At 41.2% G+C, this 27407-nt stretch overlaps 1 protein-coding gene across 6 annotated transcripts in view; it reads right to left on the bottom strand.

The window, feature by feature from the left end:
- The window catches only part of DAGLA (diacylglycerol lipase alpha), a 104951-nt gene extending 78796 nt beyond the window's left edge, over window positions 1–26155 (bottom strand). For 3 of the 6 annotated variants that reach the window (XM_087920845.1, XM_026720111.2, XM_087920846.1), the window contains exon 1: window positions 26018–26155. The gene's annotated coding sequence lies outside the window, so the exon portion shown is untranslated. Of the gene's footprint in view, window positions 1–25601; window positions 25865–26017 lie in introns of those variants that run through there. The other 3 variants (XM_026720112.2, XM_026720110.2, XM_087920847.1) reach the window with 3 other exon arrangements.
- Between the last annotated feature and the right edge of the window lie 1252 nt (window positions 26156–27407).

Below are 27407 nucleotides of genomic sequence, written 5' to 3'. Positions count from 1 at the left end.
GAAATGCACATCAGTCTTACACCCAGGAATCAGGACACACAACATCACAGGAAGTCCAGTTCTAGCAATCTGAAAAGCCAAAAAGTGACAAGAAAGAACAAGTGAGCATAGAAGAGAACCTGAAACATGTGGGTTTTTTTTGCTAGGTAGAGTTTCTTGGTCACAACTATGTTGTGTTGAAATGTCAAGGTGTTCCAATGGCCAAAGTGAAGATATCTTCCCAGAAAAAAAAAAACAACAGATAGTAAGCAATGGAAAGAAAACAAAAACAGGAGTGACTACTTTAATTTTGAGTGCTAGATATGTTTATGTAGACCATCGTATCTAATTACTTAGTTTCTGTTGAGATGCTGCTTTTATTATGTGTCCAAAACAGAACTATTTAATCCTTCCTTTCCCCATTTTAATCCATCAATTTATATTGAGTTATTTCTGTACCATTATATATGTATCATATGTTTACAGCATGCTCAAAGAAAAGACATCCATTTTTGAAGATAGAAAATTCTTATCTTCACTACTTAAAGTTATATATTTGTCTATGTAAGCTATCTTGAATTTGCAAAATTCCTTTATAATACTTCATACAAATCATATGATTATACCACATATTTTAGATAAATGTTACATTTGTTCTTATATTCCAAACTGCTTTATTGCCCAGACTGTGAATACTGCCCAGTATCATGGCCATTCTCTTCGAGCTGCGAAGAGCATCCAGTAGTGGGAGGTGCTTCAGTCTCTGCATTCATAGGCTGAGCTTGAATTGAGGAACGTTCCTCCTCCTCCACGTGACTCCTCCACAGCGTTCCCCAGTTTTGCGAAAACGAAAGGAAAAAAATCGTGCTCTCATCCTAACTAACGGTTCATTGGCCGAAACAAGACCCCACCAGACGGTGAAATTTGGGTGGGGCTGGATGCTCTTCGCAGCTCAAAGAGAACAGGCTTATCAGGTAAGTACCAACGCCCCTTCTCCTCAGAGCTGCTCAGAGCATCCAGTAGTGGGACATACCAAAGCTGGGCCTGTCCTACAGGAGGGGCTCTGTCTGGTCTGGAACCACCTCGGGGTCTCTAAAAACTTTCTGTAGAACCCTTCTACCAAAGGAAGCCTCAGCTGAGGCAAACACATCAATCTTATAGTGCCTGATAAAGGGTGACGAGGATGTCAACGTCGTTGCCCGGCAGATTTCGGTTATTGGTGCCTGAGTGGCCCAAGCTGCCGAAGTTGCCGCACTTCTGGTGGAATGAGCAGTGATACCTCTGGGTAACTGCAAGGCCTGCAACTGGTATGATCTAGCAATCGCCGCCCGTATCCAACGGCCTATGGTGGACGGAGATACCTTGTGCCCCTGCGTCTTGGGTTGAAATGAAAGAAACAAGGCCTCTGATTTTCGGAAAGACTCTGTGCATTTGATGTAAATTTGCATAGCGTGTCTCACATCCAGTGTGTGCCATTGTTTTTCTCTTTCCTGTGATGGCTTGGGACAAAAATTTGGAAGGATAAGTTCCTGTGCTCTGTGGAAAACCGAATTGACTTTGGGCAAAAAGGTAGGATCAGGCCGGAGAACCACCCGATCAGTGTGAAATACGCAGAGGTCTTTTCTAATGGGTAGGGCTGCGATCTCCGAAATTCTGCGGGCTGATGTAATGGCTACAAGGAAGACTACCTTATAAGTTAGAAACTGGAGAGAAGACTCCCTTAAGGGCTCGAAAGGGTTTTTTTTGAGTGAGATAAAGACTCTGTTAAGGTCCCAGGTTGGGTACCGGTGTAGAGTTGGAGGGTGTAAATTGGTGGCTCCTCTAAGAAACGCCCGAATACGGGGGTGATGAGAGAGGGAATCGACTCCCTCACAGGAGATAACTGTTGATAAGGCTGCTACCTGTCATTTTAATGTATTAGGAGACAGCCCCTTACTGAGTCCCTCCTGCAGGAAGACTAAAATTTTGGCAACTGAAGGGTAAACAGGGTTAATTTGGAGTCTGTCACACCATTTACAAAAGATGGACCAAGTGGCATTGTAGATTTGTACAGTCGAGAGCCGTCTGGCTGCTAGTATAGTGTCAATGACCCTGCTAGATAGGTTTTCCCTCTTCAGGCGGTCCCGCTCAACCTACAGACGGTTAATTGGAGCCATTGGGGGTCCAGGTGTAGGAGGGGTCCCTGAGACAGAGAGATCCTGTCTGATGGGATCCTCCAGGGCGGAGCCACTGAGAGGCTGCGGAGGTCCACAAACCAAGGATGTCTGGGCCAGTAAGGTGCTACGAGAAGAAGTTCCGCTTTCTCATGAAGCAACTTCTGGATGACCCTGGGCACTAGCGTTGGGGGGGGAATGCGTACAGTAGCCCCGTAGGCCAAGGGCAATGTAACGCATTGTGATTCTCTGCCCCTTGGGATGGGAACCTTGAAAAGAACCTCGGGAGCTGGGCATTGAGGGGGGAGGCAAACAGGTCCACTACCGGTTGCCTGAAAATGGATGCTGCCTCCTTGAATAGGGATGGATGGAGGCGCCACTCCGACTGGTCTATGGTAGCCCTGCTCAACCAGTCTGCTTGGATGTTTGATAATCCTGAGATGTGTTCTGCCCTTATGGATAGGAGGTTGGATTCCACCCAGCGGCAGAGGCGCTCGGCCTCCTTCATCAATTGTAATGATTGTGTGCCCCCCTGCTTGTTGATGTGGGCTTTGGCCATCACATTGTGAGGATGAGGATGTGGTGGCCGCGTACCTGAGGGAAGAAGCTGCGAAGGGCCAGGTGCACGGTGTGAAGTTCCAGCCAATTTATGTTGCATGATCGCTCTGTCGCTGACCATCTGCCCTGTGATGTGAGGGACTGAACATGAGCGCCCCATCCGAATAGACTGGCGTCTGTGGTAACAGTAAGTCCTTGGGGCTCCTTGAGGAGGCAGCCCTTGTTGATGGATGATTTGCTCCACCACAGGAGGGACATGAGGACCCTTGGCGGAACCCTGACCTTGAGTTTTGAGTTGCTTCTGCTGGATCTCTGGTATGGAAGCAGGAACCACCGGAGGGATCTGGTGTGTAGACGGGCCCAGGGGATAATGGAAATACACGAAATCATTTTTCCCAGTAATTGAGATAATACCAGTAAGGAAACCCTCATCAGACGCCTGATGGTTCTAACAGATTTCCGGATACTGAGGAGTCTATCTGAAGATAGAAACACCTTCCCTTTCAGGGTGTCAATCACCGTCCCCAGATGGGTTATTCTAGTGGAAGGGAACAATTGACTCTTTTTCCAATTGATAAGAAAACCATGCTCCTGGAGGGCGGCTAGGGTAACCTGGGTGTCCCTCAGTGCTTGATATTCAGAGTGGGATAGAATGAGGATGTCATCTAGGTAACACTGAAGGTGCACAGGGAGGGTTCTGAGGTGAGCCGCTAGCGTCGCTAGGACCTTGGTAAAGGTTCTGGGGGTGGAGGCTAGACCAAATGGAAGTGCCACGTATTGGAAGTGACGATTATTATAGCAAAAACGAAGGAATTTGTGATGGGAAGGCTGAATGGCGATGTGTAGGTATGCCTCTGTCAGGTCTATGAATGTCAGCCAGTCCCCTTGTCTAGTTCCCAATAGGATAGATTGCAATGTGTGCATCTTGAACTTGCGATATATCAGATAGCGGTTGAGTTACTTTAAGTCCAGTATCGTTCTCCATCCCCCCGAATGTTTGGGGACTATGAACAAATGGGAATAAAAACCCCACCCCCGTTGTGCCTGAGGGACTGGTTGGATGGCCTTTATGTCAAGTAGATGTTGGACAGCGGAATCCATGAGGTTACGCTTAGTCCAGTCCCTGGAAAGAGGACACGGCATAAAGAAGTCGGGGGGGGGGGCGGAATGGAACTCAAGGCCAAGGCCGAACCTGATGGTGTCCCTGACCCAGGCGTCGGAAGTAGAGGAATCCCATTGGTTGGCAAAGGCTTTAAGACGCCCGCCAATGGGAATGGAGTCGTATGACTTATCTGGAGCGCCGGAAGGGCCGGCTACCTGAACCCCGAAAGGGCCTTTTGTAGCTACTGCCCCTTCTGCTTCTGTCAGCTGAGTCGGCACGATCTTGGGGTTGGCCCGACCCAAAGGGAGGGGGCCTTTGATATCTAGGGGGGAAGGGAGCCTGGTAAAAGGGCCAAAAGGGGCCTCTCCGAAAGGGCTGCAAGGATCTGGACTCTGACCTCTGGGTGAGGGAGGGGAAAAATTTCTTCTTATTGCAACCCTCTACCAATAGGGGGTCCAAGGATGGTCCAAATAGTTTGTTTCCCACAATGGGAGTGGAAGCCAATTTGACCTTATTTTTAAGATCTGCCTGCCAATGTTTCAGCCAGAGCAGACAGCGGGCCGTGACATGTGATATGATTGCTCTGGTGGAGAATTTAACAGTGTGATAGGTGGCGTCGGCTGAGAACTCAGCAGCGGCCGTGATCTTGGCGATGTCCTGATGTGTTCTGACATTGGAAGGTGGAACATGTTGTTTGAGCTGGCGGAGCCAGCGAATGGATGAACGAGTGAAGAAAGAGGCGGCTGTGGCCAATCTGATTGCCCAGGCATCCGACTGGTGTGCCCGGCGCAAGGCCAGTTCGGTCCGTTTCTCCTCCGGCTTCAGGGCCTCCAGAGCGTCACTCAGGGTGGAGGAAGAGGCGAGGCCCACTATGGGCTCATCAACCTCCGGGGTACCTAACAATTGAGAAAATTCTGGGTCCAAATTGAAGAATTTTTTATCGTGGCCCAACGGGACAGGGGCCCCCGCTGCAGAGGCCAACTGTTTAACCACCAGATCAGAAAAAATGGGAGGAGTTGGGATAACTTTGGCCTCCACCACGGGTTTTTAAAGATAGAGTCCTCTGGGTCCTCCGGAGCCAGAGGAGAGGGATCAGAGGATGACTGCGTATTTAGGCCCGAAACATTCTTGGCCTTGAATAAAAGGGACTTGAATAATTGTGGTCTGAATAGCCCCACGAAGGCGGGTTGATTGGGGGCGAGACCCTCATCCTCGGACATCTCCCCTTCCAATGGATCCACCTCTGAAAGGGGTTCGCTGTATTGTATAGACCCCAAGTCAAAGTCCTCCTCTTCCCCAATTATATCTAGGTCCCCTTCCTCCTCCTCCTCCTCCCTTACTGCAGGGGGAACCTCCCCCTACAGGGGTACCTGTCCATGGAGCGGCTCCGATCTGGGCATGGATCTTATGGATTGAGACTCGTGCTCCAAGGCTGCCATGTAGTGCCCAGGCCTGGCTGTATGCTGGAGTCCAGCCGCGATGCCTTGGCGGATAGCCAACTATGAGTGATTCCTCCTGGCGTAGGCCAGCAGCAGTGGGCGTGAAAGTGGCTTCAGGAGCCCTTCTAGCTGGAGTTCCAGGAGTCAGCGCCTGATGACCTTGAGAGGGCGAGCTGCGACTGGATAGTGAGGGAAAATCTGGAGGAGGGGGGAGCGGATGTAGAGGGAGTGGAGGATGGGAGTACTGGAGCAGGGGCCTCTTTGGAGTGTCTGATAATCTCCTTCTCCAGGGCCCTATGGCGCTTCAGGGCATCCCTCTGGGAGGCTTTGGAGGTCTCCTTAGCCTGTCTGCACAAGTGATGGGTCTTAGATTTAGCCTTCAGAGAAGGTCCTCTAGAGGTGTTACACTCTGCCATTTCTATGAGAAATATGAGTACTGCAGAATATGAGGCGGATTGAAGGCGGCTGGCGTGCCCAGAGGCCAATCTGTAGCAAGACCGGGAGCCCTGATAATTATCTCACTTTCCCCCGTTCGTATTTTGTTTATTTATATTATTATTAATTTTTTATTATTATTATATTATTGTTGTTGTTGTTGTTGTTGTTATTATTATTATTATTATTATTAATTAACCAAGACCGAAAAGGAAATAAAAATTGAATCAGCCGAAATGAGAACACCTGAGGCCCAGTGAGGTAAAGGAAAAAACTAGGGCCTTGAGCAACCTTCCTTCCCAGGCAACACTGGGTGTGGGTTGCTGCTGCTACTGCGCAATTAACAATAAGCTGTGGGAAAAGCCAAATATTATTACAGAATTAAAGACAAACCTCAATTTTCAAATGGCTAGGGGTGAGGTTAAATCGCTCTGAAACAGGCCTACGGGTCCTGTAACGACGATCGGAGATTCCACACAGCAAGGAGAATTACAAACAAAATGGCGGCGGCCACGAGGCGGCTTCCAAAATGGCGGCCGCAATGATGTGAAGGGTCGCAGGCAACTCAGCGGCAAATTTCTCTGCCAAAAAATGAGCCTGGGCTCTTAAAGGGAGAGAGAGAGGCAGGGAAGGGGGGATTAGCCCTTCCTAGCTATAAACGGTGTTCTGCAGGGGGAGATTAAATCTAAACAAATCAATCCGAACTGAAGTAAAGCTGCAGACTGCGAAAGGAGCGAAGTGGCGAGAAAACTAGGAAGGCAGGGAGGGGAGGGGGGGTAGTGCGAAGGCACTACTAGATTTCCCCTTTGCCACCCCTGGGGACACAAAAGGAGCACTTCCCCTGGGTGGATATCAAACGAACTGACCACTTGCGCAGGGCTAATTGAAAGAGAAGTAAATCCAACCTGAAATTCAGAAGAAATAGCGATTGAAGACAACGAACTCTTGAATCGGCCAAGGAGCTATTCTATGCACTGCCTGTCTCGTACGAGGCTGAGCAAGAACTGGGGAACGCTGTGGAGGAGTCACGTGGAGGAGGAGCGTTCCTCAATTCAAGTTCAGCCTATGAATGCAGAGACTGAAGCACCTCCCACTACTGGATGCTCTGAGCAGCGCTGAGGAGAAAGGGAGGTTAGTTTCCTGCTCTCATTTACCTCAAGAATTAAATTACTTCAAAATTGTTCTTTGCTTTAAAAATGCAAGTTTCTTTCTTCCTTTCTCTTTTTCACATTTGATTAGATGCCATGAAGTTGGTGCTGTCTCTTAGCAACCAAATAGAACCTTTCCAGCATGATTATCCCTTCAGGTCTTCCAATGATGTATTATCCATCAATGTTGTAATCAAGTCTATCCACTTTCTTCTTGATCTTCCTCTTCTTTTTCTTTCCCTCTTTACTATATATACTTCCAATGAGAAAGAGCATCAATAGTACCATAAGTGAAAGTTGCAATATTGCAACTGCAATTTAATATACAAATAATGTTTCTTCAAAAATGTTTTCATGATGGTGTAAGCATTTGCATATTGTATGTTATATCTGAGAATACCTCTATTAAATAGTTGTTTAGAACATATTATAATAAGAATTTGGTTCATGCTGAGATTTATCAGCTATTAAATACATAAGATAATATGGATGTCAATGCTGAGTTTTCTGTTGAAGGATTCAATTTCTACTATTTTAGTGATTTGCAAATTGAGGTTTAAGTGCCTTTTCTGCAATCATGCTACTTAGGCTGTGAGACATTAAAAAACATTAGTGCTTTTTCTTTTTTTCTTTTAATTTGTTTCAACATTCAATCACTTAAAGGTAACTAAATTAACCTGATTTGTTATTAATTTAATATGGATCTGAGTTAGTTACTGTTACTTCTCCCCCCACATGGCTTATTTATTTAGTTTTATTTATGTCCCCCAGATTTGGTTATGTAACTTTTCAGTGTGGCCTGCATCAATAAAATACAAAATACGAAACATAAAAGTAAAAACAAGATAATTAAACATAGTTTAGCTATTAATAATTTGACAAAACTGGTCCCCTCAGATATCTAATCAGGCCTTCCTTAAACTCTTTAGAGCAGGGGTGTCAAACTTACGTTGTCATGGCAGCATCACATGACATGTTGAGACTTTTCCCCCCTTCACTAAACCGGGCATGGGTGTGACCAGCATGTGACACATCTGGCCCAAGGGCCAGGAATTTGACAGCCCTGCTTTAGAGATTTAAAGATCAATAGCAAAACTTTAAATTCTACTTGGTAAACAATTAGCAGCCAACACAGATCTTTCAGTGTAGCATCATATGTTTCCTGTATCTTGCACTGGTTAGCAACTAGAGCCCACATTGGTACCAATTACAATTTCCAGACATTTTTCAAGAATAGCTCCACACAGCATTCATTACAGAAGTCAATACAGGTCACAATCATGATATGGATAACTGTTGCTAAATCCAGTTACCTCAGCAAAAGTTGGTGTTTACTATTCCTAATGGTATAAACACGTTCTTTAATATACAACTATCAAATTCAGCAATAGCTGGGGGTCATGAAGCACTCTCAAACTACTCTTTCCTAGGAGTGTAATCCTCTTCAGAACAAAGTTCACTTCAATGCCTGAGTAGTTTTTTCTTTCTCTCTTTGTCACAATTTAATTCTCACTTATTTTCTCTCATCCAGTCGTTATAAGATTAGGTAATGCTCAAGGTTATTAATTATTTCCTTGGAGTTATGAGGTAGGAAGCAGTAGATGCTATCAATTGTGCTAATGGCATCTCATTGCAGAACTCTGAATGACTTGGAGCAATATCAAACAATATCAGAGTCAACAACCTAGATAATAGCCATATGGATGTGTCCCAATAGAACAGACTGGAAATACTGCAAAGAATAAGAGGATGGTAAAAGAAAAGAGCACAAAGAAAAAGGAAGGAAGGAAATCCAATTCTTAATACTATATTTCAGACAATACTGTATTTCAGAAATGGATTACAGATTAGAGATTAACAGAGTTGGAAGGGACCTTGAAGGTCATCTCGTGATTCTAGTCCAATCCAAGCAGGAGATCCTACTACACCATTTCTGACAAATGGCACTCCAATCTCTTATTGAAAGCCTCCAGTGATGAATCTCCCACAACTTCCAAAGGCAAGTTGTTCCATTGGTTGATTGTTCTGTCAGAAAATTTCTCATTTCTAGGTAGAATCTCTCCTTGATCAGTTTCCATCCATTATTCCTGTCTGGCCTTTGAGTGCCTTGGAAAATTGCTTGACCTCTTATTCTCTGTGGTAACCCCTCATATATTGGAACACTCCTATCATGTCTCCCTTGGTCCTTTTCTTCACTAGACTAGCCATGGCCAATTCCTGTGACCATTCTTCATATGTTTTAGTCCCCAGTCCCCTAATCACCCTGGTTGCTCTCCTCTGCACTTTTTCTAGAGTCTCAACATACTTTTAATAGTGTGGGGACCAAAACTGGATGCAATATTCTAGGTGTTGTGTTACTAAGGGTTTATAGAGTGGCATTAGTACCTCATCTGATCTTGATTGTATTCCCGTTAATGCAATTTAGGACTGCGTTGGCTTTTTTGGCTGCCACCACAAACTGCTGGCTCATATTTAACTGGTTGTCCACTAAGACTCCAAGATCCCTCTCACAATTACTGATATTAAGCCTGGTTTCATCCAGTCTATATGTGTACTTTTGGTTTTTCTTGCCTAAGTGTAAGCCTTTACTTTCCTCTACCTTGAACTTCATTTTGTTAGATAGGGCCCAGTGTTCAAGTTTGTCAAGATCCATCTGGATCTTGGGCCTATCTTCTAGGGTGTTAGCTATTCCTGCCAGCTTAGTATCATCTGTAAATTTGTTAAGTTCCCCTTCTATTCCCTCATCTACATTGTTTATGAAGATATTGAAGAGTACTGGACCTAAGACGGAGCCTTGTGATACCCCACTGTTTACTTCCCTCCATGTAGACGTAGACCCATTAAGGACTACTCATTGAGTACTGTTTGTCTGCCAGTTATGAATCCATGTGGTGGTGGTGCTATCTATCCCACTTTTTTCTAGCTTACCAAGAAGTAGATCTACTTTGTTGAATGCCTTGCTGAAATCTAAGTATATTATGTCCACAATATTTCTCTGGTCTACTAATTTAGTCACTATGGTGAAGAATGAAATAATATTGATTTGGCATAATCTGTTTTTTAAAAACTCATGCTGACTGCTAGTTATTTACTCCTGTCTAGATGTTGGCATATCTGTTTTTTTTAAAAATTATCTTTTCCAGTATCTTCCTGGGTATTGATGTTAGGCTGATTGGTCTGTAGTTTCCTGGATCTGGTTTTTTTCCTCCTTTTTTGAAGATGGGAACCACATCAGGTTTTTTCCAGTCCTCTGTTAGTTTCCCAGTGCTCCAGGCTTTTTGAAATATGTGGTACACTGGTTATTCTGAAATGATATCCACCAGCTCCTTTAGAACTCTGGGATGTAATCTGTCAGGTCCCAGTGATGGCTTCAGCCAAATGTATGTAGAACTACAAGGACAAAACTTTTCAATCATCTTACAGTATTCAAGAATGGAATACTGTATTTAAGATCAATGAATATTTACTGAGTTCCTTCAGCAAAGATAACTTATTTAGTAAAGATCCTGAAACCACCTGCTTTAAGCAGGCAGGGATGCTCCCCACACTTACAGAGACATTAATCACCTCCCTTAACTACGGGGCAGATCCCAACCTGGCTGACTGAATAAAGTAGGAGAAACGAACATACTCCATAGAAATGAGAGACACTACCTGTTTGTTTGGCTCTTGCTTCTCCTACTTTATTCAGGAATACTGTAGGTTGAAGAGTTTATTCCAGGAGAAAACTATTCTGAAGATAAAAGAGTCCAAGTAATACAATATAAGGCTTTATAGGTAATAATAAAGTAGTCACTGTGTATGAATTGGGCAGCCATATAAATCTATTTAGTAAATAAATAATAAGCAACATCTTGGATTGGGGCCAGAAGCAATGCAGTCACTGCAATGCTGTCACTGTTATTTTGCTTGATCTGGCAAGCACCAATCTGTTACATTCTGGCACATTCAGTTTTTCTGGGTCAGAAACAACTTCCAGGTCATCTTCAAGGGCAGCCCCATATAAAGTGAATTATAATAGGCTGTTAGATGACTGGTGCCTTTGGGTCCAGAAACAGGAACAAATGGCAGAGTTGCAAAACTTAGTCAAAGACTTTCCTGGCAATGGCTTCTATCTACTGTTCCAGCAGGAGCCATGAATCCAGGAAAATTCCAAAATTTTGCACCAGCTCTTTCAGGGGAAATGTAATGTTTGTTAGAACAAACATTGCATATTACTGTATTTGCAGTTTCTGGGAGGTTTTACACCAGCATACAACTCCAGCTTGCCTTGAATTTGACTAGTAATAGTGGTTACACACCCAATTGGTGTTATTGTTGGAGCAGTGCCTATGTGACCTGGAATTGGTGGTTCCCTTGTCATGGTTAGATCACAGTCTGGTGGCAAATTGGTTTTTCAAGGGCTGTACCACCCCCCCCCCCCCGGGAGGCAGGACCTATTACACTGGTCTGCCCCCATTGACTAATGGACCCAGATCCAGAAGGAGCTGGGGGTTATAAGTGCAGATCTACTGTACAGTCCAGCCAAGCACTTAGTCACTGTTTGGAATAGAAAGATGACTGAGACTCTGGATAGGACCCATGCGACTTCACCCTTAGACCTCTCAGTGCCCCATGGTACATAGAGGATCTAAAAGGGATTAAATACATGAGGAGAATCTAGAGTACCCCTGGCAGAAGATAGGGGATGAACTCGATCTAACACAGGTAAAATCTGCTACAAAGGCCTACCTTGTGGTGATTTGTGTGGCGAAGTGTAAATACTTCTAAACACTAATTGCATCAGCAGATAATCACACAGTGACCCTCTTTAAGGACCCTCCTCCTGGGTAAGGAGGAGATGGAGGTCCACTTGAAGTGGCGTGCTGAGAAATTTGTGGATTTTCTGTAAGATAATATTAGCTCAACTTCATTCCCAGTTAGTTGCCAGTCCAGTGGAAACCCCTTAGGCAGGTTTTTGCCCTGTTATCTGGGAACAGTTTGATCCTGTTGTTCCCGAGAAAGTGGACAGGATCCTAGGGAGTATGCACGCAAGCACCTGTGTTTTAGACCCATGTCCCTCCTGGCTAGTGAAAGCTTCCCAGGAGGTGATAGGCAGGTGGACTCTGGTGGTGATTAATGCTTCCCTACAGGAGTGAGCAGTGCCCTGGCACTTTAAGGAGGCTGTGGTCTGCCCTCTTCTTAAGAAGCCATCACTGGATTCCACCGTGTTGAATAATTTCTGACTTTTGGGGGAAGGTTGTTGAGAAAGTGGTTGTGCGGCAGCTCCAGAGGTTTCTGGATGAAACAGATTATCTTGACCACTAAGAGTCAGGATTCAGGCCTGGATTTGGGACAGAAACGACATTGGTCGCACTTTTGGATGATCTCTGGCAGGAGCGGGATGGGGGTAATGCATCCGTCCTTGCTCTACTTGACTTCTCAGAGGCTTTCGAGACCATCAATCATGGTATTATCTTGGAGCGGCTTCGGGGGATGGGAGTGGGAGGCCTTGTGCTATTGTGGTTTGCTTCTTTCCTCTGCAGCCGCTCTCAGTCAGTGGTGATAGGAGGGGAGAGATCCAGCCCTTGCCCACTGTTTTGTGGGGTTCCGCAGAGCTTGATACTCTCTTCGCTCTTGATCAACATTTATATGAAGCCACTGGGTGAAATCACCATCACCATGTACTGAGGTATCACCAATATGCTGATGATACTAAAGCTGTATGTCTCGGCCCGTGATTAGTTAAGTGATGCCATGTCCTCCCTCTCTCAGTGCCTGGAGGCTGTTAGGGGCTGGATGGGGAGCAACAGGTTGAAACTAAACCCTTGCAAGACTGAGTGGCTCTGGGTTTGCGGTTCGTTGGCTCAGAGAGAATTGCCACCTTTAGTCTTGGATGGGGTGGCACTACCCCAAACAGACCCTGTGCATAATCTAGGCGTTTTCCTGGACTCATGACTCCTGCTCAAAGAGCAGATGACAGTTATGGCCAGGAGGATCTTTGCGCAACTGCGGATGGTGCACGAGTTATGCCCTTTTCCTGGACCAACAGTCCCTACTCACAGTCACTCATGCCCTAGTCACTTCCCGTCTTGACTATTGCAACATGCTTTACCTGAAGCTGCCCTTGAAGAGCATCCGAAAGCTCCAGTTAGTGCAAAATGCAGTGCCCCACATGGTTTTGTGCAGACCTCAGTGTGCACATATATCACCTCTCCTGTGGGAGCTGCACTGCTTGCCGATTTGCTTCCGGGTGCAATTCAAGGTGCTGGTTGTCACCCTTTATGGCTTAGGACCAGATTATCAGAGGGACCGTCTCTTGCTGCTCACATCTACCCAACACATCAGACCGGGGAGGCAGGGAATGTTGCGGGTCCCATCCCCAAGGGAGATACACCTAGTGGGACCCAGAATAAGGGCCTTCTCTGTGGTGGCTCCCTCTCTCTGGAAGATCATTCACCTAGAGATTAGATTGGCCCCCACTCTAATACTCTTCCGGAAGGTGCTGAATACCTGGTTCTGCCAGTGGGCCTGAGGAACCCAGAGCGGGAGGGAGTCGATTAAATGGCTCATGTGATCTGCTGTCGCTGGGGTGGGGGGTGGGAGTTGGGAAGTGATTTTGTTATATTAATTTATTTGCTTCTTTTTGTTAAGTTTTTATTGTTTTAAATGTGTTTTTATGTTCTGTAAGTTGCCTTGAGTCGCCATGGGCGAATAGGCGGCAATATAAATTCAATTTATATATAATCATGTGTGTTTGTGTTTGTGTGTGTGTGTGTGTGTGTGTGTGTGTGTGCACTAAGTCAGGATTTCCACTGGATTTTCCACTTAGACTATGGCAAAGATGTAAAGCTATGTATCATCAATACATAGATTATATTAAATACAAACCTGACAGATCATCTCCCCAGAGCCTACAACAAAAACACTTTGTGAAAAGTACAGGACTCAAAAAAATTAGAATGTAGGTTGTGCAGAAAGAGTGAATATGTTAAACACATATCCTTCAGAAGCACACACACATGTTTTCTGAGGTTTTCGCGGGTATTTGTATGTGGATCTTTGGTTATTCGGGTTGGAAGTATTTTGGCGACATTTCGACGAAATCTCATCCGTCATCTTCAAGCTTGTGTCTTCAGCTTTGTGCTTCTTGAGTAATGTGAGCTTGCAGCTGTTTTTTCTTTTAACTGCCAGTGGGAGTGCACCCTCATTAACAAACGAGTACCTAACATGAAGAATAACACCAGACCCACACCCACGAAGGCCACACAAGACGCTACCACCACACTTCCGCGTAGAAAGCAGATTCACACCCACACAGATGATGAGACACGACCACGGACCAGAAGCCGTACTGCAGCTGCATCACTACCCGCTTCAAACCCCTCCGACCCATACATGAAGCAAACTAACGCCCAACATGAAGATGTGGCATGACCACAAGCGCGAAGCCAAACAACAGGATCACAGCTCACCAGCTCAAATCCCCCGACAACTAAGACTAACCTGAACACAGCCAACCCCCCACCTGAACAGAACACACCCCCACCCAATCAGAACACAGCCAAGCCCCCACCCAGTCGTCGCACTCCCATTGGCAGTTAAAAGAAAAAACAGCTGCAAGCTCACATTACTCCAAGAAGCACAAAGCCGAAGACACAAGCCTGAAGATGACAAATGAGATTTTGTCGAAATGTCGCCAAAATACTTCCAATTTTACGTGGGAGAAAACCCGAATAACCAAAGATCCAGATAGATAGATAGATAGATACACACACACACACACAGCATACTGCCACATTTTCCGCAGAATTAACACTCCTACAACAATTCATGTAATTCTTTACCCATTAATCCTTATTTTTCATGTCTAAAATGCCAGTTTTTCTTTCCTTTCCTTTCTTCCACACAAAAGGCAATAAAAATGATTAACTAAACCTGTATGTAAAGACAGTACTGCCTAATTATATTTGAAATGGAACATTATTATTTCATTTATTTTATTTTATTTGCTGCCTATCTCACTATGGGGCTATTCTAAGCAGCTTACAACGCTTTGATTGAAACCAATCCAATACTCCATTCTGTGAACTCAAAAGTATAAATAAGACTCCAGGTTTGCATAAAGAAAAAAAAACTTATTTTTAATAATATTACTGGGTAGTGGTCGTGGTAGTAGAACATTAATAGGTTTGAATAAGGAAGATTGCAACTTACTGGACACTGCACTCACAGTTTATAACTAGACCTAAATGTCAATGGGTGCAAGTGATTCCTATTATAAAATCAAATCAATATTTTTAAAAGCAATGAAACATCAACTTAAAATCTTAAAAATATTATTTTATACCACGAGATGTGTATGCTGTTATGAAAATCAGGCATTAATGTACAGTACTCTCATGTCTTCACTCAGGTCAAATTTATATACCACTCATGAATAACTGTGATCTACATTAATATTGTTAAGATAAAAAAGCAGCTACTGATACTTCCAAAGAATATTACCCAAACCATATATATTCCAGAACTTAAATATTTTTCTTTGAAAATCAGAACAAAATGTACCAAAAACATAAGCACATTAGGATAAATATCTGAGATTGAATAGAATAGAAATGAGATTGAAATCCAAAAGCAACAATTCCTTACACACAAAACTAAAGGATATTCCATTTCCTCATATGTAATACGCACTTTTTTTCAGTAGAGATGTGATTCAGAAATACTGCAATGGAAAGAAAACTTAAGCTTAAATAAGAATGAAAATGTAGGAGATGACCAGGATGAGCCTGAGGGCAGGGTCAAATGCATCATCAGTTTAAGTCTCTTCACCCCATAAGAGATCCAAGTCTAGCCTCCACTTCTCATCTGTTGCCAATTTGCCTTGATCATCAGTCGTTCAGATTCTTGTTATAGGTAGCATGAAACAAACTTGCAATACTTCTATCTTGGTCTTCTGACTTTTTGTACGTGACAGAAAATTTTAGAAAGTTATTATTCCTTAATTAAGAAGTAAAAATTTCTTTCCCCCGCAGAAGTCTTCTCCAAACTTTCCATTTATTCTTTCTTGACATAAATGCTTCCTGATTAAAAATGAATAATTATAATCCTACATAAAAAATATAGAAAGGGAGTGTACTTAATAAATGCTCCATAGTATCTATGATACCATCTATGTACACTATATTATAATAAGTTTTTGTAAATTAGAATGATAAAAATGCCAACTATGCACAAAGTACTTTCAATGACAACATATATAATTATATGGGTGTATAATGTTATAGAATGCATAAGCATTAATTTATTAACATACTTAAGGAATCACAATTAATAAAGGGGATCCAAATTCATGGTATCATAACCAAATCAAGTAATCTACTTCTTGAAGTTCTGCTTTTATTAAATAAGATGATAATTATTAACGCTTCCTGTAACTACCCAAAATAAAAAGCTAAAATTCACAATTTCACTAAAGAAGAACCATTGCTCAAAGCACATACAGGAAGCCATTTAAAACTATTCCATTGATCATTGTTAGTCTGTTTCCTGAAAAGCAGGGCACTGTAAAAATCTTGTGGGTTCAAATAGTCACGACTTCCTAGCTTCCAGCTAGAACCAGTTTCGCACACTAAAAAAAAAAAATCCTTGTCCAACTTAAAATAGAAAGAAGACATTTTTAATTGTCCAAAGTCCCTTCACTCATTCATATAAGTCTTCCAGAACAGTTTAAGATATAGAACAATGTTTCTTCCTTCTCAGTTTAAAGAAGAAAATTATTCTTGAATGAGCCAATTTGGTACAGTGGTTTAAGGCTGCAGGCTACAAACCAGAAGATCATGAATTCTAGTTCTGTCTTAGGCACAAAGCCAGCTAGGTGACCTTGGACCAATCACTGTGTCTTGGTTCTAGAAAGGAGGCAATGGAAAATCACTTCCCAAAAAGTGCAGGGATCATAGTGTCCAGGAAATTGCTAGGAATGTTCTTTAAAAAAAACACCTTCTGATTTAGAAGTATGTACAACACACACACACACACACACACACACACACACACACACACACACTTCTTTAAAGCCAATTTGGAACTTGATGTGTTTTCAAAGTGCCACAAAATAGCAATATGGAAGATTCCTCGCCACTTGTCTATATGCCCTTCAGTTTCAAACTGGAAAGAAAAGTTGGAGCTCATTTTATTTTTGTAAATGAATATTCTGGTGGTGAAAGACTACTATTTTACTTAATGCTTTTAACTACCTATCTTTTGATTTCACACAACAGAATTATGCTGATCAGGAGATAGTTTGAAAAACATTGTGTGTGTGTGTGTGAGAGAGAGGGGAGGGAGGGAGGGAGGGAGGGAGGGAGAGAGAGAGAGAGAGAGAGAGAGAGAGAGAGAGAGAGAGAGAGAGAGTCACATGTACTGTATGCTAAGAATTTCTAGCTTGCTGGCAGCCATTCCAGGTATCAAGGCAAAACCCTAGAGCATTAAGAGTCAATCTAGAACACACTATTCTTTGAGTGCATTAGTGCTAGGCTCCCAAGCAGCAAAACAGGTTAGACCAGGAGGTTTCAACTCATTCAGGCACAGAAACTAGTAGCGTAAATATTGCTCTCTCTCTCCTCAAACACAGTCTTTTATAAAAGCTCATCAAGTTTTCCTGGAACCCTAGATTTCCACTGAATACAGTTTGAGAAACAGGAAGGAAGGAAGGAAGGAAGGAAGGAAGGAAGGAAGGAAGGAAGGAAGGAAGGAAGGAAGGAAGGAAGGAAGGAAGGAAGGAAGGGACTCTTTATTCAAATTCAGCGTATTTTTTATTCCACAAAGCTTTCTTTTGATACAATGTACAAATCCCTATAAGATTTATATCCTTGCTAACAAATGATTTCATGGATCGCTTACTTCTAAAAAATATTGATATGTTGACACTAATCTTACTTAGAGGATTTACCAATTCTCACAGAATGACCTCTTTGACACACACAACTATCACTTGTGGGGAAGTACATTGAGTTGAGAGAGAGTGACTCCTGCCTTGGGCTGGGATTTAGACTAGAAGACCTCCAAGATCCCTCTTAGCCCTATGATTCTATGACAGAGTCATCCAGCTGGCTTCCATGTCAAGGAATAGACTAGAAATCACAGTCTCATCCAGTATCTTAACCACTTCACTGAACTAGTAGTTGCTATAATTGATAATAAAGATAATAACTGAGAGCTAACTAGAAGCTGGAGCAGTATCTGTCATTATGGCACAACTCTTCTGGATTCAGAGTAAGGAATGTATTGAAAGGAGAGCTAAATGGGGCTGAATCTGTAACACATTAATGAGAGAAATTAATTAGTACATGCAATATACTAAATCCAAACTTTTCAAAGTTTCAGTGCTTCTTGAAGCTTAGTACCTTCACCTCAGTGTACTGAATTAGAAACTGGTAACTGTTTTTTTCTCTTCTCACTTCTCTATGTCATGAAGAAAATAGTATCCAATCCACATTATTTTTGCATACCACCAATGAATATATATGCTAAGATTTAATCTTATATTATAAACTGAGGTTACATACAGTAGAGTCTGTACTAGCAGTCCGCGAGAAGGCTGAAGTAAAGAGGCAAAATTTGCTTAATGTTTATTCAATTGCACAATTGTAACTGGTTTTTGTTATGTTTGCAGATATCTTTCTCTGGACAGGGTGCAGGAGAGGATTTGTGTGTGCTTATAAAAAGTTTTCATTGAAAGTTCTACATTTTTTGTGCTTTGTTCTATACTGTGCTATATAGAAGCAAGTATATGCTCTGACATTTGGAGACTTTTACCTTCTAGTCAAAGAAGGTTGGGGCATGGAAGCATTAATTATACCCTAAGGAAGTGAGGAGTTGGGAGAAAGTAAAAGAACACAATTTAATCACAACATAAACATTTTTTTTTTTTGCTGTTTGGCATCCTGTTAATCAAAAACTTACATTGGTTTGGGCACAAAAACAAAAAGAAATTAGGCTTTGGTGTTCAAACATAAGCAATGATTAAAAGAAGCCAGGATTCCTAAGTAACGACACCATCTAAATGTGGTTTGTTGTCACCCCCCTCTAAATTTGTACCTTGCAATATGTTTGGATTTCAAACAATGAGGCTTAAACAATTATTTAGCAGCATGAAGGACCAGATTATACTTTTAAAAGGAAGATTTAGATTGTTAGGGGTGGAAAACCAAGAAGGAAGCAATAAAAGTTACAACAAACTTCCCCAAAGCTACTTATAACTCGGTTTTGAAGATACGGTGCTGCACCACTACCACCCGCAGTCATGTCATTATTATTTTGGCTTCTCTCTTACCTTTATAGCCATTAGCAGCATTCAGTGATTACATGACTACAATTATGGTGACTTTTTTGCCCATTTTGGAGGGAAAAATTCATTGGTGGAAATTAATTTGCTTAATGACTGTGGTGCTTGCTTAGAAGCTGACAGAAAAATGTCAAAAAAATTGTCTTGTCATGTAATGCCTCAACTTATGACCACAACAACTTACAACCATAATTCTGGGTTCAATTATGGTTCTAAGTAAAAGACTACCTGTGTGGTCTAAAATGTGATCTGTTATCTGTTAACTTTGGATAATTTTCCACAGTGAATAAACAAGTATATTTTTACTCGTTTACTTAACTGGGTCCTTTTCATGTAGATTTAGGACTTGGGTGTGGAACATGTTTTAGGTCATATTTATACAAAAAATTCAAAATATTTCCCAAATTTTTAAACCCCATTGTAGCTCTTCTATTATAAAACAGCATATTTATTTATTCATTTTATTTTATTTCTATAGCCAAACATCTCAACAAGTGACTGGGTGGTATATATCATAAAGATACTTTAAAAATATTCTTTAACACTCTTTAACACTTTAATACACTTGGGCCCCTGGGCCTGGGCACATAACCAGGTTTTCACGGCCTTAGGAAAGCAAACCTAATCCCTGAAGGGAATTTATTCCAGAAGACAGGGGCTGCGGCAAAGAAGGCAGATCTCCTAGTCCCTGCCAGTCAGCATTCCATGGCTGACAGCACCCATAACATACCTAACCTACTGGATTTGGTTGGTTACCGAATTGGATGGCTAGAAATGACTGGGAGAAGCCAGTCCATTAAGTAACCTGGCTCCAAGCCATGATAATTTTGAAAATTAAAATATGAAACTAGTGTTTACAGTTAATCTGTTGGTTACATTATTACTCTTTCCCAGCTTTGTTATCAGTAATCCTTTAACCTGAACTGAAGTCTTTTACACATTAAATATTTGCTCTGTTACTGCACTATGATCTTTACAAAATCAAGAACAGTTGGTCCAGCATTTAAATCGCTATCTGTGAACCTAAGCATTTTTAAAATGAAGTTTGTACCCCTGCAAGTATAGTTTTCTCCTATGGTTTCAATCTATCCATAAGATCAAGCAAAGTTTATGTACTTCAATTCAACAATCTATCAGACCCAGGAAACATCTTTTTTGTTATGAACCTACCCTCGGAAATATCTCCCCACAAATCCAGATGGCTCCCATTCTAATTATGTTCTTTAGAAATGTGGCTATTCTCTCAGATTTTCGAATACAATGGATATGAAGCCCTGTTGGTGGTTTTTTAATATTGTTATTTGAAAATGTTACAATTTTTATTTATTGTTCATCTTTATTGTTTTTCTGTTTTTAAATTGGAAGCTGCTTGGTGTCATTTTAGTATTAAACAGCATCCAAAGCAAATAAAAAACAAATAAATTTCCAAGCTGACTTGATTATGCTCAGATTGTTCGCCCCACATTTTAGAATATCAATGCAACAACATATCACACATTAAGAATGTAATATTACATGGATGATCAACAATCCATTAACATTTTCACAATGACTCAAAATACATTTTGGAGAAGAATGTTAGCATATTCTGTCTCTACCATACTTTGCTGAAAATAAATTATAAGTGCTAGAATGAACAGAGTTTCCATATTTATATTTTCAACTTTCAATAAGAATATTTGCAATATTAATGAACAATGAAGAATGTATTACAAAATTTTGTTGAGCTCAATTCCTCAACAAGTGCAACAGTTATATACGTTTTAAAATTCACACACCTTCTCAAACTTTCACTAACTTTGTAAGATGTTTGTGTATAAAGAATGATGTATAAATATCTATATCTGTCTTTACTGAAAAAATATTTTTGAAGCAGGTAGGCAAAGCGAACCATATCTCTATTTACTTAGCAATGTTTATAATTTATTATTTAATATCCAAAAGTAATATATATGCTAACATTTCCCCTCATTAAAGAGATTTTTCAAGTCATTTTAAAAGAAAACTTTAACATTTGAGTAATTATCTTTCAGTTTAGTGTCAGATTCCACCTACCACATTAGTTGTACAACTATTCCAATTTGTGAACTACATCAGTAGTTTCTTTAATAAGAATGTGACTGTTGAAATATAAGATTGCAAAAATACATTATAACTTACAAGACAGTAACATTTTTCAGATGCCAACTTTATGAAATGATTGATGGCACCTAATTTATAGGAAATAGATCTCCTGCAAAATCTTAAAAATTCATTTTTGAATGCAGCAGAGCGCTATATTATCAGACTATCGGCACTTAAATTTTCTAACTAAACTAAGTTAATATGGAACATGAAGACCTATATTCAAATCCATTCTTAACCATGGGAATTTATGAGACAATACTTGCATAGTTACTATTCTTTCACTCCAATATGCTTCACAGGGCTACTGTTATGCATAAAAATTGAAAACAAGAACATGCCATCTTTTATGAATTCTATATTAAATGCAGAGATAGTACCACAATAATGCTGAAAATAAATGAACAGAGTCTGTAAGAGAATACTGGTATGGCATAAAGTATAACAACACAACACAAACTCTTGCATGATAAAAAGGTTTAAAAGTCTCATCTTTCCATCAATGACCCATAATGTCATTTTTCCAACTGATCAGGCCTATAAAACCCAAGATAACGTCATCTTCAAGTTTGACTTCTGATGACTCCAATGATACGTTTCTGTTACTTCTTCGCCAACAATAGAGAGGTGATTCTATGCTGTTTTTCCCCAGAAAGTTTTGTCATTCTAGCTTTCCAGGTGGCCTCACCTTCATGTATTAGTTAAGTCTGACCATGCTAAGCTTTCTGAAATCAACTAAACTGGAGCAAATGTTCAGGGGAACATTGAAAAAAAGAAATCCGGGAAAATTTTTCTTCTTCAAACAATCTTTCTATGGAGTTATGCATCTGTACACAAAATATAGTCATTTTGTGATTTAAATTTAACATAGCATCTGAATCCAGGGGGAGGATTAGAATAATTCAATTTAACCAAAGTATTTTCTATCATTTTCAAGAAAATCAAGGTTTTAACCATTGAGTCATATCACATGCTAACGTGCAGAATTGAAGCCTCCTAGCAGAAATGAGAGAGAGGGTAAGAGTGCCTCTGCTACAGTACTAGTTTCTTTTGTACAGGGCAATACTACTGTACTTAGAAGTAAAGAAGCTGGAGAAAGAATTTTTGCTTCTACTTTACATGTACTACAGTATGTGAACCATGCAATGTAGTCAGTAAATATGGCTCATGACTTTGTGTAACTTAATTTGGCTTACTGAATGAACCAGTCATGGTTTTACATGTTATGTGAATATATAACCACAGTAACTGGGAGAGAGGAAATAATTTGGTGGTAGTTTGCCTAAAAGATAACTTCAAGCTACAGTTAATGAACCTGATTTGTTTGGATATAAATCACACTTGATAATTACTGTAGTTCTCAGTTTGGATGTCATAACAAACAGCAGTTGAAAACAGAAGTAAATACTTTCACGTTCCTCCTCCAAGCCAGCCAGGGAAAGGGTAACAGTTTAGCAACCTATACAAACCAGAGAGGTACACTTATGTCTCCATAACACATATTGTGGGAGTCCTTCTATTTGAATCCCAAACAGAAGCCATTAATATTTAAGACAGGAAATGACATTGCCATAGTTTGTACTGAAATAAACAGATTTTGCATGCTGTTATGGTATTTAATTTTTCTTTTATGAATGTGAGATTGCAAGAAAAAAAGTTTCTCTGTGGAGGTCAGGAATGCTAAAAGTTAATAATATAATATTTCGAAGGAAAACCTTTTTAATGGAAAAATATTTCCTAGAAAATATACTGTGTTTTAAAATCAATACAGAATTAGTATAAAAATCTTTACACAAAAAGCTGCCTCAAATTTCCTCTTCTATAAGGCATAATAGCTTAAAATTATTTTAAACTTTATCAGATTTATTTTAGTCTCATTAAAATATTATCTATTTATCTCATTAAAATAGTTACACCATTGTCATAATTTTCTAATGCAGATTTCACCAATGTGATGGACCCAATATATGAACTGAGAATTTGGAGGACTGCTGTCTCAACATTTCTGGAGAAACTCAGATTGGGAAAGTAGCTCTGATTAATTGACTGAGTGACGGCTTTTGTTGCTGAAACCTACCTGTATAAGAATCTTGTGGGTACAGATTTAGTTTTAATACAGATCGAAAGGTAAATATTTAAAAGTACTTTTATTCCAGAGCTCTAGAACAATTGTTTCCTTTATGAGTCCATTTTGATGAATATATAATGTCATTTGTTAGTTTGTTTTTGGAGTTACTGTCTTTAGAAAAAGACACGATCACAGATGTGGAAGTATTGCTAATACACTTAAAAAGGGAGATAAAGTTAGTTTTCAACCATTTTTAAAAATGATTACATGCTAATTAACAGAAATAGATGTACTGTGCCCTTCTTATTGATAAAAGACTTATTCTTCAATATTTAAAAGATAATTATACTGCATTTTCTATCAGTGGACTGAAAATCTGATGTTACTTGCAACTAATGAACAGGTATAGATTATGCATGTATACTTAAAATGAATATTGTAATCCTTTACTGAAAGGATTGTATAAAGTATTATTTACATATATACATGCATGAGAAGCCCCATATATGCATGAATTTATGCTTGTCTTTGATCTTTTTCATATTTTTAATTTAAACTCCTGTTCAGTATAATACAGTAATAAAACACTCCAGGTAAGCTTTGAACTACAGCTGAAAATGTCAACTCATCATTTTATTATTCAGAGGATTCTAAATTTCAAAACATGGGAAGCCTATAAATGAGTGCCAATATACAATATATTATAATGTTAGCTCTAATTTTGCCATCAGTTCTGAAAGGAATTTCATTCAGGAATAAGAATTGTAAAGAATGGTAGAAATCTGATTACCCAGCTCCTTTAACAAAAGCCCCACACAAATTTTTGATTCTATTGACAATGACAACACAAAACTGACTTTTGTTAGAGACAAAAGCAATACAATATTTTCAAGCCTTGGAAAAAGTACCGAATGCTCTTTTTCACTTGCATTCACATAGTATTTATTATGGTTAGTAAGGAGGCATCTGTTCATGAAGATATAACTGTACAATGAATACAACTATAGGAACCTTGTTCTAAAGTTGATCATTAGTTTTAAATCATTCACCCAAGAGAGGAGGCCACACCTGAGCCTAGCCTCATGCAAACAGTACTTGTTTACACTTTTAAAGAAATTAGCTATCTCCACAATGCTTTTCTGTAGAACTATTACTAATCAAAGAAATTGCATAATTTAGTATGCTGAACTCCACCCATTTAAACTATGTTCTAAGTTTGAATTATAGCCATGAAGTGATTATCCTTTTTAAAAGCTCTCTTCATTGATCCATAATTTTTATATGTCCTTTTAACCCATAACTTTATCCTTTTAATAAACATATAAACCTTTAATAAACCTTAATCACTCAATTAATAAATTACTTTTTAAAATTAGAAATCTTTGGAGGCAATTTATTTCTCATTTTGTCTTTTTCCACTTTTGTTCCATTCTAATACGGTAGTGGGACCCTGGGCAATAATCAAAATACAAGTACTTATCTCACTCAAACCAACATGGCTACAATCTCTTGAGCAATTCCAAATCATAAGGCAAGATGTCCTTTATTTCATTGTACATTTACACACACACACAACTTTTAATGGACACTATATCGCCTGACAAAAATTGCACGATAGAAGCATCTCCTTGCAGAAACAACCTTCAAAGATGAAAGATCCATTATTTTCCCAGCTAGGTTTATAGAAAGATTTTCAGTTTTTCTGCAAAGGAAATGTTTATATATACATTTCCAGCCCACGGCATTTGATTATGAATCTAGACTCTTTATTTTCCACAAAAGGCACCATCATGCACAGATTCGTCAACTGGGGTGTGGGGTGTGGGACAGACCTCTCCACTTTAAATCCACCCCCCATGCCCCATGGTATTAGGAACCCTTCTTAACCTTTTGTCATCTCCCTTTTCCACAAGCATTGGAAGCACATACAAGAACCAATTTCAGCTTGCTACACTGCAGTTCCATGCTGCATCCGTCCTTCCTTACCCAACATTTTCAACTCCCAGGCAGATTAATCCCCTCCACAGGCCACACCACCCTGATTCTACCGATTTCTTGGGGAAAGGGTGAGAGACCGTGAGGAGGAGGGGGGGAACGACCCAAGGCCACATAGGAAAAGCCTCCGCTTCCCGGGAAAGCAACGCTTCCTTCCTTCCAACCCCACCTCTTCCACCACATACCCGGGTTTGGCAAGGGGAGAGGCGGGGAGGGGAGCAGCAGAAGCACCTGCTTGGGCACGAGAGCGACAGGATCGCTTGCCTGCTTACCGTCCAGCTCCCACGCTGCTGGTGCCGGGGGAGGAGGGATGCTTCTCCGTTCCCCTTGGCAACCAGGCCCTCCACCTCTGGCGGCGGAGTTGCCGGTTGGCGGGGCGGGGGGGGGGGAGATGTGAGGGAGGGGCGCGCGCTCTTCCCCCTCCTGCCCTTCCCTACGCGCGCTCCCGTGCTGCCATATGCCAAGGCACCGACGCCTCTGCACTCGCTCGCTCCCGCGCCAGAGCTGCCTCGGCCTCGCGGCTTTCTCCGTCTCCAGCCCCGCCCGCCCTGCCTCCTCCTCCTCCTCCCGCCAAGAGGTGCGCCGCGGCTCCTTCACCCGCAGCGAGAAGTGGGCATCCGCCCTCCGTGGACCGCCACCACCTCTCCCGTCTCCCTCCCGGCCGCCCTCCAATCGCTCATCCGCTCACCTTTTTGCCGCCGCCTGCGGCGCCGCCGCCACCGGGCCAGAGCCACTGCTGCCGCCGCCTCCATGCCGGGGCTTCTCAGCCCCGCAACTCTTCAACGCCGCCTCCGCCTATGCCAGGGCCGCCTCCGCCTGTGCCGGGCCGCCCACTGCGTCAGCTTCGTAAACCCCACTACGCACCCAGCGGTAACTATGGCTACGGTGGGTGTGCGCGCGCCCCCTCTGGTGGCCAGTATTGCAACCTGGCAGGGACGGTTGATCACAGATGCCCCAAGCGTGGCCAAGAGGATTTCCCGCTGCCCCTCTGGGCTGAGGAAGACACTGCTGAAATATGGGGAAAAGACATTGCTTGCTTTTTATTAATCTTTCAAAAGAGGATTTGCGAGAGTCTATTTATGAAATACCTCACTTCTCCATAAAGGGAACCCTGCTTTTTGATCCACCCTTCACTTGAATGGACAAAAGCAGTGACTTCAAGGCATTCACAGATGGAAGAGCTGCGCTCTTTAATCCTAAATACACAGGGAATAAAGTGCTGTATTACACAATCAAAGGAAGCTAAGAAGCAGTATTTAAAATGAATACATTGCTTTTTAAATGTTTTATCTGCAATATGGAAATAAGGTTCTGTAGCTGTTGAGCCTTAACAAATAGCATTATTTTCTCGAGAGCCAGGTATAAATAAATATGAAAGGGACATTGGAAGGGTGGAGAAAACTGTAGCAAGGAAACTAATTTAGATAAGAGCAAAAGCGGTAGGTAGAAACTGCTGAAATTTGCTGTAACATTAATTGTAATAAATGAAAGCTTTTTTTGCACTATGAAGATGTTTTATGTTCTTCTAAGACATAAAAAGATAAAACACATTAGTTCATCTATTGCTTCTGTGAAGTAAGGAACGCAGGGCTGATTACACAGTCTTCCTTTATTTAGTGCCTGTGGATATCCTTCCATTTCAGTCATTCCTAGTATGCATGATAAATAGAAGATTACTACTACATGAACAAAACTATTGAAAAAAGATTTCATTTGTTCTTCAGAAGCTTTGCTTTGATCACAGCTCCCAATGGTATCAAGTAACTCAAGATAATTGAGAATAGTAGTCAACCAATATTGTGCAAGAAGTTGTCTTGGAGAAAAAGAAAAATCCAATTGATTGTTTTTCAAAATAATTTGCAACTTACTTTTATAAGATTCAGATCTCTCAAACTGGCTCATAATACCGACCGCCATAAAATTATCTATAAGAATAAATCACATAAATTAGCAACAGAGACTATAAATAACAGCATTAAGTTCAGCATCGGCATTCATATTGAATTTTTGACTTTCATCTTCAGCTCATAGCAACCATTTTCACAGCTTCCTCCAAACCCCCAATGTTGGAATAATTA

This window comes from Pseudonaja textilis, chromosome 1 (assembly GCF_049901715.1).
Source record: "Pseudonaja textilis isolate UNSWEBS1 chromosome 1, rPseTex1.2, whole genome shotgun sequence".
NCBI classification, from domain to species: Eukaryota; Metazoa; Chordata; class Lepidosauria; order Squamata; family Elapidae; genus Pseudonaja; species Pseudonaja textilis.
This window is presented reverse-complemented; position numbering and strand designations above follow the sequence as displayed.